This window comes from Manis javanica, chromosome 4 (assembly GCF_040802235.1).
Source record: "Manis javanica isolate MJ-LG chromosome 4, MJ_LKY, whole genome shotgun sequence".
Classification (NCBI taxonomy): domain Eukaryota; kingdom Metazoa; phylum Chordata; class Mammalia; order Pholidota; family Manidae; genus Manis; species Manis javanica.
The window spans coordinates 170,647,163-170,663,942 of record NC_133159.1 but is presented as its reverse complement, the minus strand read 5'-3'; the positions used below and the strand labels follow the sequence as shown (position 1 = coordinate 170,663,942).

Here is a 16,780-nt window from a genome sequence, read left to right as displayed (position 1 = left end):
CTGGATTAGACTTCAGGCTGCCTTTTACTAACAGTCACCCTGGGCAACTGACTTAACCTCCTGGAGCTTCATCTGTAAATGTGGCTTCATTATCCACAGCACCTACCTCTTAGGACTGCTGTGAGAATTAAATGAGTTCAACATATGTAGCATTTAGAACTTTCCCTGGTATACAGGAAGGAACTGTTGTTATATAATTGTTTTAATGTGACATATAAAGCTTCCATGTTAGATCTTAAATGACAGAATGGGATTGGCTTTTTATTGCCCCCACCCCCACCCCACTGTGGTAACAAATTTGTTATTCGGTTTGTGGTCATTATGATTCTGAACAATCTTTCCTTTACAACTGCAGTTAGCAGTAACTGGGAATCAGATGTTAGATTACAACAAAGAGAGCGATGAATTGGTGCAGTAATGCAAAGGTGTTCTGTGGGACTGTAAGCAGCACAAGCAGGTATTGTCAGGCCGATTATACAGAAGAAAGTGTAGGTGTAAGCACTATGTGGGTCATCACAGATGGAACCACGAGGATAAACCCAGGGAAGGGAATGGCTGCCCTTGTGCAGAAAGGCAGGGAAGAAGGGAGGAGAGCAATTTTCTCACTATTAAATGATGAGTGTCCAGGTTATTTCTGTATTTCCAAAGATTTAGCTACTGGATGGGGAAAGCAAGAGATGATGTTTCCATCTAGTTACTTTTTTCATATGTATTTATTGTTCTTCTGCCTCTAAGTATAAAGCTAAATTCATCTTTAACTTAACTCCGCTTTAGAGGCCATTTTTTTCAATAGTCAAGATCATTCTGAATTTTGATCCTGGCTTTCTAGAAAATTAACCATCCTAACTAAATTAGTGTCAGGCCTGAATTTAATCAGCACATCTGAAATTTGTCTAGGTCATTAAATTATGGTATTCAGGGGAAGAACCAACTTTTCTAACTGCTTTATGTCCTCTGTGGCCAGGCAATCTTGGGTGACTGGCCATGACAGCTTGTGCAGTGTGACTTTTTCTTTTTTTTATCAAGGTTTGTTATGAGTATGAGGATGATTGGCTCTTAGAATCAAAATGAAGTGTTTCTCTTTGCAGCCATGCCCTGAGTGCTTCGCCCAGTCACAATCTGCAGGGGGCACATTCCAAAGTCTTTGAGTATGAATACTTAAGTGTAAACTGAGGTCTGTTACGGCCTCAGAAAGAACAGGTGATGATAATCAGATCCCCTGGTGACATACACCCCTAAATATACACACATGAATTTCAGGCATTAACTTTATAAGCCCTTTTTCATTAAATACTGAACACATACACACTGGTAGTATAAACAAACACTTTTTTGCAATGAATAGATACATGAAACCACAAAGCTTAAAGAGGTAAATCAAAAATCAGAAAGAAATGGAAGGCTGATATCATAAAGGAGACAATATTCAATTAAACTTTTTAGAAAGTTTTTAGAAATCCAAAAAATCAGTTAATATGTACAGCAGGGTTCATAGAAGTATTGTATAACCTTTATAATAGTTCCTGAACAGCTACTGGCAGAGATGGATGTGTAGATGAAATATGAAATTCAATTTCAAACCACATCATGAATATGACCTTAGAAAAATAACCAAAATTTGACATTATTCTCATGTTCTTAAAATTAGATACACTGAAGATTTCATATATACATGTACATATAAGTTTACTAGTACATCTATTTCATACAACACAGATGAAGGTAAAGGAATGAAAATATGATTTGCTACTTTGGAATCTGTTCTCAAAGATAATCTGCATATAGGCAGAGAAATCTTGATGACAACTGAATAAAATGGTTTACATGCCAAATAAATTACATTTTAGTAGTTTCATAGTTTTCAGCATATAGATCCAATACAGGTTTTGTTAGATTTACATCTCCATATTTCATTTTTCTTTGAGCTATTGTACATGGTGTTGACCTTCACATTTTGCTTTCCAATTGTACACTGCTAGCATTCAGAAAGAGACTGACTTATGTGTGTTGACCTTATACCCTAAAACCTTACTAAATTCACATTAGACATAGGATTTCTGATGGGTTGCCTTCTGGGTGGATTCCTGGAGCTTTTACACATTAATATTCATGCCATCTTTGAATAGGGGCAGTTTTATTTCTTCCTTTCCAATCCCTGGCTAAGACGTCCAGTACAGTGTTGAATAGGAATGTTGAGAGTGGGCATCTTACCTTGTTCCTAATCTTAGAGAAAAAAACATTTAGTCTCTACTGCTAAATATGAGAGTGGGTAGTATTTTTTTTATGTTTTTTTTTTGGTATCATTAATCTACAATTACATGAAGAACATTATGATTACTAGGCTTCCCCCTTCACCAAGTCCCCCCAACATACCCCTTCACAGTCACTGTCCATCAGCATAGTAAGATGCTGCAAAATCACTACTTGTCTTCTCTGTGTTGCACAGCCCTCCACATGCCACCCCCCCCACACACACACTATACATGCTAATTGTAATGCCCCCTTTCTTTTTCCCTGCCTTTGTCCCTCCCTTCCCTCCCATCCTCCCCAGTCCCTTTCCCTTTGGTAACTATTAGTCCATTTTCGGTTCTGTGATTCTGCTTCCTTCATTTTTCCTTTGTTCTTATATTCCACATATGAGTGAAATCATTTGGTATTTGTCCTTCTCCACTTGGCTTATTTCACTGAGCATAATATCCTCTAGCTCCATCCATGTTGTTGCAAATGGTAGGATCTGTTTTTTCTTATGGCTGAGTAATATTCCATTGTGTATATGGACCACATCTTCTTTATCCATTCATCTACTGATGGACATTTAGGTTGCTTCCATATCTTGGCTATTGTAAATAGTGCAGCAATAAACATATGGGTGCTTCTGTCTTTTTAAAACTGGAGTGCTGCATTCTTAGGGTAAATTCCTAGAAGTGAGATTCCTGGGTGAAATGGTATTTATATTTTGAGTTTCTTGAGGAACCTCCATACTGCTTTCCACAATGGTTGAACTAATTTACACTCCTACCAGCAGTGTAGGAGGGTTCCCCTTTCTCCACAACCTCGCCAACATTTGTTGTTGATTGTCTTTTCGATGATGACGATCCTTACTGGTGTGAGGTGATATCTCATCGTGGTTTAAATTTGCATTTCTCTGATGACAAGCGATGTGGAGCATCTTTTCATGTGTCTGTTGGCCATCTGAATTTCTTCTTTAGAGAACTGTCTATTCAGCTCCTCTGCCCATTTTTTTATTGGATTATTTGCTTTTTGTTTGTTGAGGTGTGTGAGCTCTTTATATATTTTGGAGGTTAACCCTTTATCAGATCTGTCATTTATGAATATATTCTCCTATACTGTAGGATACCTTTTTGTTCTATTGATGGTGTCCTTTGCTGTACAGAAGCTTTTCAGCTTGATATAGTCCCATTTGTTCATTTTTGCTTTTGTTTCCCTTGCCCGGGGAGATATGTTCATGAAGAAGTCACTCATGTTTATAACCATGAGATTTTTGCCTATGTTTTTTTCTAAGAGTTTTATGGTTTCATGACTTACATTCAGGTCTTTGATCCATTTCGAATTTACTTTTGTGTATGGCGTTAAGACAGTGAACCAGTTTCATTCTCTTACATGTAGCTGTCCAGTTTTGCCAACACCAGCTGTTGAAGAGACTGTCATTTCCCCATTGTTTGTCCATGGTCCCTTTATTGTATATTAATTGACCATATATGTTTGGGTTAATGTTTGGAGTCTCTATTCTGTTCCACTCGTCTGTGGCTCTGTTCTTCTGCCAGTACCAAATTGTCTTGATTACTGTGGCTTTGTAGTAGAGCTTGAAGTTGGGGAACGAGATCCAACCCCTCCCTCACTTTATTCTTTCTTCTCAGGATTGCTTTGGCTATTCGGGGTCTTTGGTGGTTCCATAAGAATTTTTGAACTATTTGTTCCAGTTCACTGAAGAATGCTATTGGTAATTTGATAGGGATTGCATCGAATCTGTATATTGCTTTGGGCAGGATGGCCATTTTGATTATATTAATTCTTCCTAGCCAGGAGCATGGGATGAGTTTCCATTTGTTAGTGTCCTCTTTAATTTCTCTTAAGAGTGCCTTGTAGTTTCCAGGGTATAGGTCTTTCACTTCCTTGGTTAGGTTTATTCCTCAGTATTTTATTCTTTTTGATGCAATTGTGAACGGAATTTTTTTCCTGATTTCTCTTCCTATTGGTTCATTGTTAGTGTATAGGAAAGCCACAGATTTCTGTGTGTTAATTTTGTGTCCTGCAACTTTGCTGAATTCCAATATCAGTTCTAGTAGTTTTGGAGTGGAGTCTTTAGGGTTTTTTATGTACAATATCATGTCATCTGCAAATAGTGACAGTTTGACTTCTTCTTTACCAATCTGGATTCCTTGTATTTCTTTGTTTTGTCTGATTGCCAAGGCTAGGACCTCCAGTACTATGTTGAATAACAGTGGGGAGAGTGGGCATCCCTGTCTTGTTCCCGATCTCAGAGGAAAAGCTTTCAGCTTCTCGCTGTTCAGTATGATGTTAGCTGTGGGTTTATCATATATGGCCTTTATTATGTTGAGGTACTTGCCCTCTATGCCCATTTTGTTGAGAGTTTTTATCATGAATGGATGTTGAATTTTGTCGAATGCTTTTTCAGCATCTATGGAGATGATCATGTGGTTTTGTTCTTTTTGTTGATATGGTGGATGATGTTGATGGATTTTTAAATGTTGTACCATCCTTGCATCCCTGGGATGAATCCCACTTGGTCATGGTGTATGATCCTTTTTATGTATTTTTGAATTCGGTTTGCTAATATTTTGTTGAGTATTTTTGCATCTACATTCATCAGTGATATTGGTCTGTAGTTTTCTTTTTTGGTGTGGTCTTTGCCTGGTTTTGGTATTAGGGTGATGTTAGCTTCGTAGAATAAGTTTGGGAGTATTCCCTCCTCTTCTATTTTTTGGAAAACTTTAAGGAGAATTGGGTATTATGTCTTCTCTGTATGTCTGATAAAATTTCAAGGTAAGTCCATCTGGCCCAGGGTGTTTTTTTCTTGGGTAGTTTTTTGATTACCACTTCAATTTCGTTGCTGGTAATTGGTCTGTTTAGATTTCCTGTTTCTTTCTGGGTCAGTCTTGGAAGGTTGTATTTTTCTAGGAAGTTGTCCATTTCTTCTAGGTTTTCCAGCTTGTTAACATATAGATTCTCAGAGTATTCTCTAATAATTTTTTGTATTTCTCTGGGGTCTGTCATGATTTTTCCTTTCTCATTTCTGATTCTGTTGATGTGTGTAGAGTCTCTTTTTCTCTTAATAAGTCTGGCTAGGGGCTTATCTATTTTGTTTATTTTCTCAAAGAACCAGCTCTTGGTTTCATTGATTTCTTCTATTGTTTTATTCTTCTCTATTTTGTTTATTTCTTCTCTGATCTTTATTATGTCCCTCCTTCTGCTGACCTTAGGCCTCATTTGTTCTTTTTCCAATTTCGGTAATTGTGACATTCGACTATTCATTGGGGATTGTTCTTCCTTCTTTAAATATGCCTGGATTGCTATATACTTTCCTCTTAAGACTGCTTTTGCTGCATCCCACAGAAGTTGGGGCTTTGTGTTGTTGTTGTCATTTGTTTCCATATATTGCTGGATCTCGATTTTAATTTGGTCGTGGATCCATTGATTATTTAGGAGCATGTTGTTAAGTCTCCATGTGTTTGTGAGCCTTTTTGATTTCTTTGTACAATTTATTTCTAGTTTGATATCTTTGTGGTCTGAAAAGTTGGTTGGTAGGATTTCAATCTTTTGGAATTTACTGGGGCTCTTTTTGTGAACTAGTATGTGGTCTATTCTGGAACATGTTCCATGTGCACTTGAGAAGAATGTGTATCCTGTTGCTTTTGGATGTAGAGTTCTATAGATGTCTATTAGGTCCATCTGTTCTAGTGTGTTGTTCAGTGCCTCTGTGTCCTTACCTATTTTCTGTCTTGTGGATCTGTCCTTTGGAGTGAGTGGTGTGTTGAAGTCTCCCAAAATGAATGCATTGCATTCTATTTCCTCCTTTAATTCTGTTAGTATTTGTTTCACATATATTGGTGCTCCTGTATTGGGTGCATATATGTTTATAATGGTTATATCCTCTTCTTCGACTGAGCCCTTTATCATTATGTAATGTCCTTCTTTATCTCTTGTTACTTTCTTTATTTTGAAGTCTATTTTGTCTGATACTGGTATTGCAACACTTGCTTTTTTCTCCCTATTGGCAGGAAATATCTTTTTCCACCCCTTGACTTTTAATCTGTGCATGTCTTTGGGTTTGAGGTGAGTCTCTTGTAAGCAGCATATAGATGGGTCTTACTTTTTTATCCATTCTATGACTCTGTGCCTTTTGATTGGTGCATTCAGTACATTTACATTTATGGCGATTATTGAAAGATATGTACTTATTGCCATTTCAGGCTTTAGATTCGTGGTTACCAAAGGTTCAAGGTTAGCTTCTATACTACCTTACTGTAACTTAACTCTCTTATTGAGCTATTATAAACACAGTCTGATGATTATTTCTCTCCCTTCTTATTCCTCCTCCTCATTCTTCATATGTTGGGCATTTTGTTCTGTGCTCTTTTCAGGAGTGCTCCCATCTAGAGCAGTCCCTCTAAAATGCCCTGTAGAGGTGGTTTGTGGGAGGCAAATTCTCTCAACTTTTGCTTGTCTGGGAATTGTTTAATCCCTCTTTCATATTTAAATGATAATCGTGCTGGATACAGTATCCTTGGTTCAAGGCCCTTCTGTTTCATTGCATTAAATATATCATGCCATTCTCTTCTGGCCTGTAAGGTTTCTGTTGAGAAGTCTGATGATAGTCTGATGGGTTTTCCTTTGTAGGTGACCTTTTTTCTCTCTCTGGCTGCCTTTAATACTCTGTCCTTGTGCTTGATATTTGCCATTTTAATTATTATGTGTCTTGGTGTTGTCCTCCTTGGGTCCCTTCTGTTGGGATTTCTGTGTGCTTCCGTAGTCTGAGCAACTATTTCTTCCCCCAGTGTGGGGAAGTTCTCAGCAATTATTTCTTCAAAGACACTTTCTATCCCTTTTTCTTTCTTCTTCTTCTGGTACCCCTATAATGCAGATATTGTTCCTTTTGGATTGATCACACAGTTCTCTTAATATTGTTTCAATCCTGGAGATCCTTTTATCTCTCTCTGCATTAGCTTCTGTGTGTTCCTATTCTCTGGTTTTTATTCCATCAATGGCCTCTTGCATCTTATCCATTCTGCTTATAAATCCTTCCAGAGATTGTTTCACTTCTGTAATCTCCCTCCGGACATCATCCCTTAGCTCTTGTATATTTCTCTGCAGCTCCATCAGCATGTTTATGATTTTTATTTTGAATTCTTTTTCAGGAAGACTGGTTAGGTCTATCTCCTTCTCAGGGGTTGTGATTTTGCTCTGTATGAAAATTTTCTGCCTTTTCATGGCGATAAGAGATAGTTTGCAGAGCTGGCGCAAGTGATGGTTGGGAGAACGTCCCTTCTTGTTGGTTTGTGGCCTTCCTCTCCTTGGAGAACAGTGACCTCTAGTGGCTTGTGCTGGGCAGCTGCGTGCAGATGGGGCTTCTGATTCTTGCCTGGCCGCTATAGAGTTTCACTCAGTGTTTACTATGCACGTGGCCTGCCTTGGGCTTCTCCTCCGATATGGTGGAGCCACATTGGAGGGGAAATGGCCGGAAGGCTGTTTATCTCCAGGAGGGGCTTCCAAGCTGCCCTGCTGCCCAGGGGGGTTAGAGTGCCCAGAGTTCCCCGGGATTCCCAGCTGCTGGGCTAAGTGTCCCGGGACGTTTCTGTCCAGCTGTGAGGTCCCTGTCCCTTTAAGAATTTCAAAAAGCACTTGCTTTTCTTTGTCCCAGGGGCACCGGCTGCAGGGACCTGCTCACAGGTCTAACTGTCCTGTTTCCCTAGTTTCCAGCACCACGCATGCACTGTGTCTGTGGTCTGGTGCGGATGGCTAGGGCTGGGTGTTCAGCAGTCCTGGGCTCCCTCTCCCTCCCCACTCCGACTCCTCTCCTCCCGCTGGGAGCTGGGGTGAGGGGCCGCAGCTTGTATCTTACCACCTTTGTGAGGCACTGGGTTCTCACAGGTGTGGATTTAGTCTGGCTGTTGTCCTGTGTCTTCTGGTTTCTCTTTTAGAAAGAGTTGTATTTGTTGTATTTTCAAAAATATATGTGGTTTTGGGAGGAGATTTCTGCTGCTCTACTCATGCTGCCATCTTGGTTCTGCCTCTGCTAGGATTTTTATAGGTGCCCTTTAACACACTGAGGAATGTCCCTTCTATTTCTAGTTTGCAAAGAGTTTTTATGAGTGGATATTACACTTGGCAAAATGTGTGTGGGGTTTTTATGTTTTGTTTTGTTTTTTGCTATCTATTGATACAATCATGTGATTTTTCTCTTTAGATGTTAGTATGGTAGACTACAATGATGTTATTTTCAAATACTGAACTTGCTTATTCTGGGAATAAGCCCTGACATGGTCATAGTGCATTATTCTTTTTTATATATTGAAATCAATTTGCTAATATTTTGTTGAAGATGTCTGCATCAATGTTCACAGACACTGATTTTTTAGTTTGCTCTTTTTTGTATTGTCTTTGTCTAGTTTTGGTATCAGAATAATGCTGGCCATGTACAATAAGTTGAGAAGTAATTCCTTCTCTTCCATCCTCTGGAACAGATCATGTAAACTGATGGTATTTCTTTTTTAAAGGTTTAGAGGAATTCAGCAGTGAACCATCCGGAACTGGAGATTTCTTCTCTGGAAGGTTTTAAAACTAAAAATACATTTTCTTTAACAGTTTTAAGACTATTCACATGCCATCTCTTTCATCTCCAATGAGTTTTTGTAGTTTCCGGCATTCAAAGAAGTGGTCCATTTTATCTAACTTGTTGAATATATGTGCACAAAGTTGTTTGCAGTGTTCCTTTATTATTATCCTTTTAATGTCTACTGGGTCTGTAGTGATAGCTTCTCTTTTGTTCCTGATACTGCTACTTTGTATCTTCTCTCCTTTTCTTTGTTAATTTTGCTAAAGTTTTATCAATTTTATTGATCTTTCCTAAGAACCAGGTTTGAGTTTCATGGGTTTATTTAGATTATTTTTGTTTAAATTTTTATTGGATTTTGCTCTCTTTATTATTCCCTCCCCTCTGCTTGATTTTATTTTGTTGTTCCTTTCCTAATTTCTTATGATAAAAACTTAAATTATTGATCTGAGACATTTCCTCTTTTCTAATAAAAGCACTTAATGCTATAAAATTTCCTCTGGCACTGCTTCTGCTGCATCACACACAAATTTGGACATATTTTCATTTTCATTCAGTTCAAAATATTTTCTAATTTCCTTGAGATTTAATCCATGAACTATTTAGATATGTGTTGTTTAGTTTCCAAGTTTTAGAGACTTTCTTGTTATCCTTCAGTTATGCACTTCTACTTTAATTCCATTATGGTCAGAAAACATTTTATGTGTGAACATTACATGTACACTTGGAAAGATTATGTATTCTGCTGTTGCTGGTTGGAATGTTCTATAAATGTCAATTAAAAAATGTCAACTAAAATCAGTTAATGATGTGTTTAGTTTTCGGTATCTTGGCTGATTTTGTCTATGAGATCTACTGAATCCTGACAGAGAAGTGCTGAAGTCTCACACTGTAATTAAGGATTCATCTATTACTCCTTTTAGTTTTTGCTTCATTATATTTTGAAGCTTTGTGGTAATGCATACACATCTAGAATTATTATGTCCTTTTAACGAATTGACCCTTTTATCGATGTCTAATGTCCCTCTTCATCCCGGGTGATTTTCTTTGAAGTCTCCCCTGTCTGCTAACACAGCCATTCTAGCTTTCTTTTGTTTAGTCTTGCATGGTGTTTCTTTTTCCATTCTTTTGTTTCTCACTACCTATATCACTATATTTGTAAAGTTTCCTGTAGATGGCATATAGTTAGGACTATTTTAAAAACCCGTTCTGACAATCTCTGACTTTTACACTTTTACTTGGTATATTTAGCTCATGTATATGGTGTAATTACTAGTATGTTTGGATGTAAGTCAATTATCTTATGATTTATTTCCTGTTTTATGTTCCTTTGTTTCCCCTTTCTTGTCTTTTTTGAACATGTTATTTAAACAAGTTTTAGTACTCTATTTCAATCCTTCTAATGTAATTCTGACAAAATCTCTGTAAAATTTTTTAGTAGTGTTTTAGAGATGATGGAATCCATACTTAACCCTTTATAGTCTAGTTAGAATCTATATTTTATCACTTCAGTTGGGATGTAGAAACTTTACCATAGTATTAGGTCCTTTACCTTTCCTCTCTTACACTATAGTTGTTTTATATATTACATCTATATACAATGAAAAACACAAAACTATATATTTTGCTGTCCACTTCAAACAAATTTTTACAGAATTGAAGAACAGTTTATTGTATTTATTCAGTATTTGCTGTATCTACTGATTCAGCTTCACTGATGATGTACCCAGTTTCCATCTGGTATCACTTCCCCGCTGCCTGAGAAACTTCCTTTAACAACTCTTTTAGATGAGGTCTGCTGGTTAAATATTCTCTCGGTGTTCTTAGAATGTCTTTCTTTTTTATCTTCATTCCCTCTGTACTCCATAGTTTCTGAACAGAAATATTTACTCATCTAAATCTTATTATCTAATGAGATGTGTTTTTTTCTCTGCTTGCTTTCAAAATTATTTTCTTTGTTTCTGGTTTTCAGTCATTTGAATATAGTATCTGTAGGTGTAAAATTTCTTTGGGTTTACCCTGTGTGGGATTCACTGTGCTTTTCTGTAGGCTTCACCAAACTTAGGAAGTTCTCAACTATTATTTTGTCAAAAATTTTTTTAGCATCACACCTCTCCTCTCCTCCTAAGACACTGATGAAATAAACATTTGAACTTTTTTTTTGTCCCACTGGACTCTGAGCCCCTACCTCCTTGCCCCCTGTTCAATTTTCATTCTCATTATTATCCAGATTGGATAAGTTCTTTGATATTCAAGTTTGCCATAAACTCTTTTCTCTGTCATTGTCGTCCTGCTATTGAGTCCACTGAATGAGTCTTTAATCTTTTGGTTACTGCATTTTTCAGTTTTAAAATACTAATATCTTCTCTTTCTTTGCTGAGATTTTTTACTTTAACATTTTGTTTCAAATCGTATCATCAGGAATTCCTATAAACTTTACATAAAAACAGAGTTGGAATTTATTTATTGCCATTTTCACTGCTACATACACCATCTCTTAGATAACTGCAACATACTATTTCTTTTGTATTATTTTAAAATCATTATTTTTAAAATTAAATGTATTATCTTAACAGAATTTTAAAAACAACTTTAATGTCACACTAGACTCATAAGATTCAATCATAGTAATAAAAGCAAAAATTTATCTTTATTTTCAAATCTGGGTTTTATTATTGTTTATCTTGAAAGAAAGGTATACTGAAATGAATGTGACTGTAGCAAAGTGCATTAAAATCAATTTAATTCTAAATAAAGAAAAACGCCATTTGAAGCATCTCACAGGCAAGGCACTTATAATTTGCAAACAGTATTTTCCCATCAAGCAGTATTATTTTCCTGTATTCAAATATAAGGTGATAGAAGATACTAGAATAAATGCAGTATTACATTTAAAAGAAATGTCAGATCCACTGCTGTGACATTTTGAGCTACCCTGAATCCATCTGGCTCTTGTTTATTACTCTACTTGAATATTAAACAGTCAAGTTATCAATTACAGACCACAATACCTATTACAATGAAAAAATGTCAGTTTGGGTAGGAAATAAAATAGCACAGAAGTTTACCTTCAACTCATAACTATTTGCATTTTTCTCTAAAAGATCATGATTATCATAATTAAATAAATTTTCCAACTTTAAGAAAAAAGGCAATGTCTGGGAATTTTTGTTTTATTTTTAAAGAACATTGAGAAATGAAGTACATTCCTTAGAGTTAATTTTCTGGTATTTGAGATCCCTAAATTAACTATCTGACCAGTCAAATATTTAGCAGCTAGAACTATGTAGCTTTTAAGAAACAAAAATTCTAAAATGAATTATCTCCCTCTCTCTCCCCAACTACCCCTCCTTTCTGAAAAAGGAAAACTTCATACAACTGAAGATTTACTCCTTTGTTCCCAAGAACATGATTTGGCTCCCCTCACCACGACCACTTCATATAACTGAAATCATTTCTCATTCTCCAGGAATACACCTTACTCATGGCATGAAGATTAGAAGAACAGCGTGATGTTCCAGTAACAGCACAGGACTGACAGTCAGGAGTCTCACTCAGCTCCACTTTCATTAGTAATTGCTTAAGTTGTAAGTCTTTTAACATCTTAGTGCCTTAGTTTCCTTTAAAAAGGGTAGTTAGAATAAATGCTCTTCAAGGCCTCAAATAGTTCCCAAGTCCTAAGTTTTATTTTAAACTCGTCAATAAATCAAAGTCTTTGTCAGTGAAAATATAACTTATTATAAAAATGTCCCAAAATAATGTACCACTACCTTTAACATTCAACAATTTGATGTATTTAATAGTTTGATGTAAAATAATTCAAGTGTCATTTTATATAAAAGCCTATTTAAGTTCTTTGAATTAAAAAAACTATAGAGCATGCTAATTGACTACAGTAAACTGTATTCTGGGTAGTAAGTGTAAAATTTCAATTTTTTTCCCCCACAGAGGGAAATTTCTATGAAGTACATTAAAAGACAAGGGCCCCCCAAGCAAAAAATTAAGAAAAAGTTCCCATGCCTTCAAAAGAAAACCATTTCTGACAGAGAATGCCCTTTGTATTTCCATCTTTGCTTATGTTTCTCTCTACAGATAAACAAAAATTTGTTTACCACTGTCTTATAAGGTGTATCTCTAATGCATACGGTTAGCAATCCATTTCACATGTATTATATAAATAACTGGGGGAAAGGTTAGCAACTTAATTAATTAGGGCTCTGTATTATCAAAACTAATCACTAAGGAAGAGCTAAATGTTCTAGTCTCATTATCTATGGTGCCGGAAATGCTACCATTAAAATGGAACATCTTATTTAAATGATTAGCTTTGATAATTTAAGCATGAAATAGAAGCCTAATTTATTTGTTGATCACTGTCTCTGTTATGTACATTAGATGGTTTATTAGATATCATACATTACTGAGCTATCTCTGAAGAGAAGATGGCAGTATTACACTTGGTTACACAACATAAGTGACAAACCATTACCTCCACTTCTAACATCAGAATAAGCAGAATATGTTAATCAACCAAGAATATAATCTTCAAACTACATTTGTACAATACTTTGCTCCACAGAACGGAACTTGGTGGTGTGGGGAGGCAGGGAGGGTGGGATATTAAACAATAGTATTGAAATCAAAATCATCAACTAACTTCAAAACTAGACTCACTTGAAGGGAAAAAAAATGAAAAAGAATAGACAGGTCAAAGATGTCCTTGTTCAAAAGCCAGCCTAAAAAACAAGAAATATTTAAAAGCAGGTATATCATGGAGACATACATGTCATCTCTAAGATGACTTATTGAAAGCTGATCAAAATGAGTGACTTAACAACATTTCAATTTTAGAAGGCCATTACAGCTCCATCACCACTGTGACATAAAAGCATGCAACTTCATAAACAAATTCTCAGACTTTTACAGTGGGGCTTCTAAAAAGAACTTTCCACCTATTAGTTGTAAGCACTTTTAATCAAACTATTTCATGGTGAAGCACATTTTAAGTGGCAAGAGCTTTGCTATGCTCCACTAGCAGCACTGCCCGGGTTCTATGTTAAATGAAGGTTTTTTAATGTGGTCATATTGATGCCCACCTCAGAAAAGTGAGGGTTTGTCTCTTAAGATAAAACAACTGGAAAGTATAATGGCAGGAAAATGGTCCCATTCTTAACAAAAAACAAGGAAAAATCAACCAAAAGTAAATTTAACCAGAAATGAAAATCCTACAGAATTTTACAGAGGAACATTCAGAAAACAAAAAGGTAAGGGAGGGAGGGAAAAAAATATTGAAGATAGTACCAGTACTCAAATGAGAGGTTTAAAACACTTGTAAAGACAAAATTTCCCCCAATTTAAGATATACATTTAATGTGGTTCAAATAAAAAACAAAAAGTGTGGGTTTTTTTGGGGGAGAGGGGCATTGTTCACAAAGATATTCTAAATGTTTAGTAGAAAAATCATAGAAGAACCCTCTGCCCCCCTTACCCCACACACATAAACTGGAAGAAAAGTAAGTAATAAGGGAGAGTTTACACTGTTAAATTAGACTATAATAAGGAGGAGCCAAGATGGCAGCGTGAGTAGGGCAGCAGCAATCTCCTCCTCCCAAAACCATATATATTTTTGAAAATACAAGAAATACAACGATTCCTAAAAGAGAGACCAGAGGATATAGCACAACAGCCAGGCTACATCTACATCTGCTAGAACTCAGTGCCTACGAAGGGGGTAAGATACAAGCCACGGCCCGGTGGGACCTGAGCGCTACCCCCACCCCAGCTCCCCAGCAGGAGGAGAGGAGTCAGAGAGGGGAGGGAGTGGAAGCCCAGGACTGCTAAGTAACCAGCCCAAGTCATCTGCACAGGGAGTGCAGAGACACATTGCACGGTGTGCTGGATATCTGAGAAAAGGAAGAGTAAAATGTGCAAGTGGCTCCCCGCAGCCAGCTCCTACGGGACAAAAGAAAAGCAAGTGCTTGTTTAAAGTCTTAAAGGGACAGGGGCCTCACAGCTGGATGGAAGGGTCTCGGCACACTCAGCCCAGCAGGTGGGAATCCTGGGGAACTTTGGGCGCCCCAGCCCCCAGGGAGGCAACGCAGCCCTGAGGCCCTTCATGGCAATAAACAGCCTGCCAGTCGTTCCCCCTCTGGCACTGGCCCACCGCAGTGGCCGAGCAGCTGGAGAGTCGCAGTGTGCATGCGCACAAGGTGGCAGAGCAGCCAGGGAGCAGCCACGCCTACAGCAACCAACCAGAATCTCCTCCCGGCACGCAGCCACCTGGGCCCAGACCCAGAGGCCACCGCCAATGCGCAACTGCCTGACACAGTCAGAGGAAACTGGGGCAAGGCGCAAAGGCGCGCCGTTCTTGCAGGAGAGCACACCCGTCACGCCTGCAACTCCCTGCAGGGCTCTGGCCTACCCTGATGAAGACCCCACACACTGCAGCTTAGGGGATTAATCCGGAGACTGCACCAGGTGTGTGGGTAACCAACACAGGCAGCGGAAAAGGGTAAGGTGACCAGCAAGCAGGAAAGGACTTTGTTCTCCCAGCTGACACATATGCTACCTGTCTACAGCTACCTCTATCGCTATGAAAAGGCAGAAGAGTTTGGTCCAGTCCAGAATTACCCAGACAACACCTGAGAGAGGGCCTAGGGTGATAGATATAACAAATGTTCCTGAAAAAGAATTCAAAATAAAATTCATAACCATGCTGATGGACCTGCAGAGAAATATGCAAGAGCTAAAGGATAAAGTTGGGAGGGAGAATACAGAAATAAAACAATCTTGGGAAGGACTTAAGAGCAGACTGGATGAGGTACAAGAGGCCGTTACTGGAATAGAAATCAGAGAGCAACACAAAGAAGCTGCGGTAGAGAGAGATAAAAGGATCTCCAGAAATGAAAGAATATTAAGAGAAGTGTGTGACCAATCCAAACAGAACAATATTCATATTATAAGAGTAACAGAAGAAGAAGAGAGAGAAAAAGGGGTAGAAACTGTCTTTGAAGAAATAATTGCTGAAAACATCCCCAAACTGGGGGAGGAAATAGGCTCTCAGACCATGGAAACCCACAGAACTCCCAACACAAGGGACCCAAGGAGGACAACAACAAGACATATAATAATTAAAATGGCAAAGATCAAAGACAAGAACAGAGTATTAAAGGCAGCCGGAGAGAGAAAAAAGGTCACCTACAAAGGAAAACCCCTCAGGCTACCATCAGACTTCTCAACACAAACCTTACAAGCCAGAAGAGAATGGCATGATATATTTAATGCAATGAAACACAAGGACCTTGAACCAAGAATATTGTATCCAGCACAACTATCATTTAAATATGAAGGACGGATTAAACAATTCCCAGACAAGCAAAAGTTGAGGGAATTTGCCTCCCACAAACCACCCCTACAGGATATTTTAAAGGGACTGCTCTAGATGGAAGCACTCCTAAGGCTAAATAGATGTCAACAGAGAAAATAAAATCACAACAAAGAAAGCAGACCAACCAAATACTAACTAAAAGCAAAAAATAAAGTCAAGTACTCACAAAAGCAGTCAAAGGAAACACAAAAGAGTACAAAATAAAACACCTAACATATAAAGAATGGAGGAGAAGGAATAAGGAGAGAAATAAAAAAATCATCGTACCATGATTATAATAGCTTAATAAGCAAGTTAAGTTAGATGGTTAGATAGTAAAGAAGCTACCCTTGAACCTCTGGTAACCACGAATCTAAAGCCTGCAATGGCAATAAGTACATATCTCTCAATAATCACCCTAAATGTAAATGGACTGAATGCACCAATCAAAAGACACAGAGTAACAGAATGGATAAAAAAGCAAGACCCATCTATATGCTGCTTATAAGACACTCACCTCAAACCCAAAGACATACACAGACTAAAAGTCAAGGGATGGAAAAAGATATTTCCTACAAACAATAGGGAGAAAAAAGCAGGTG

At 37.6% G+C, this 16,780-nt stretch overlaps 1 protein-coding gene across 7 annotated transcripts in view; it reads right to left on the bottom strand.

Moving 5' to 3' along the window:
- The window catches only part of HELZ (helicase with zinc finger), a 164,561-nt gene that overhangs the window by 12,983 nt on the left and 134,798 nt on the right, over nucleotides 1-16,780 (bottom strand). The window lies entirely within an intron of this gene.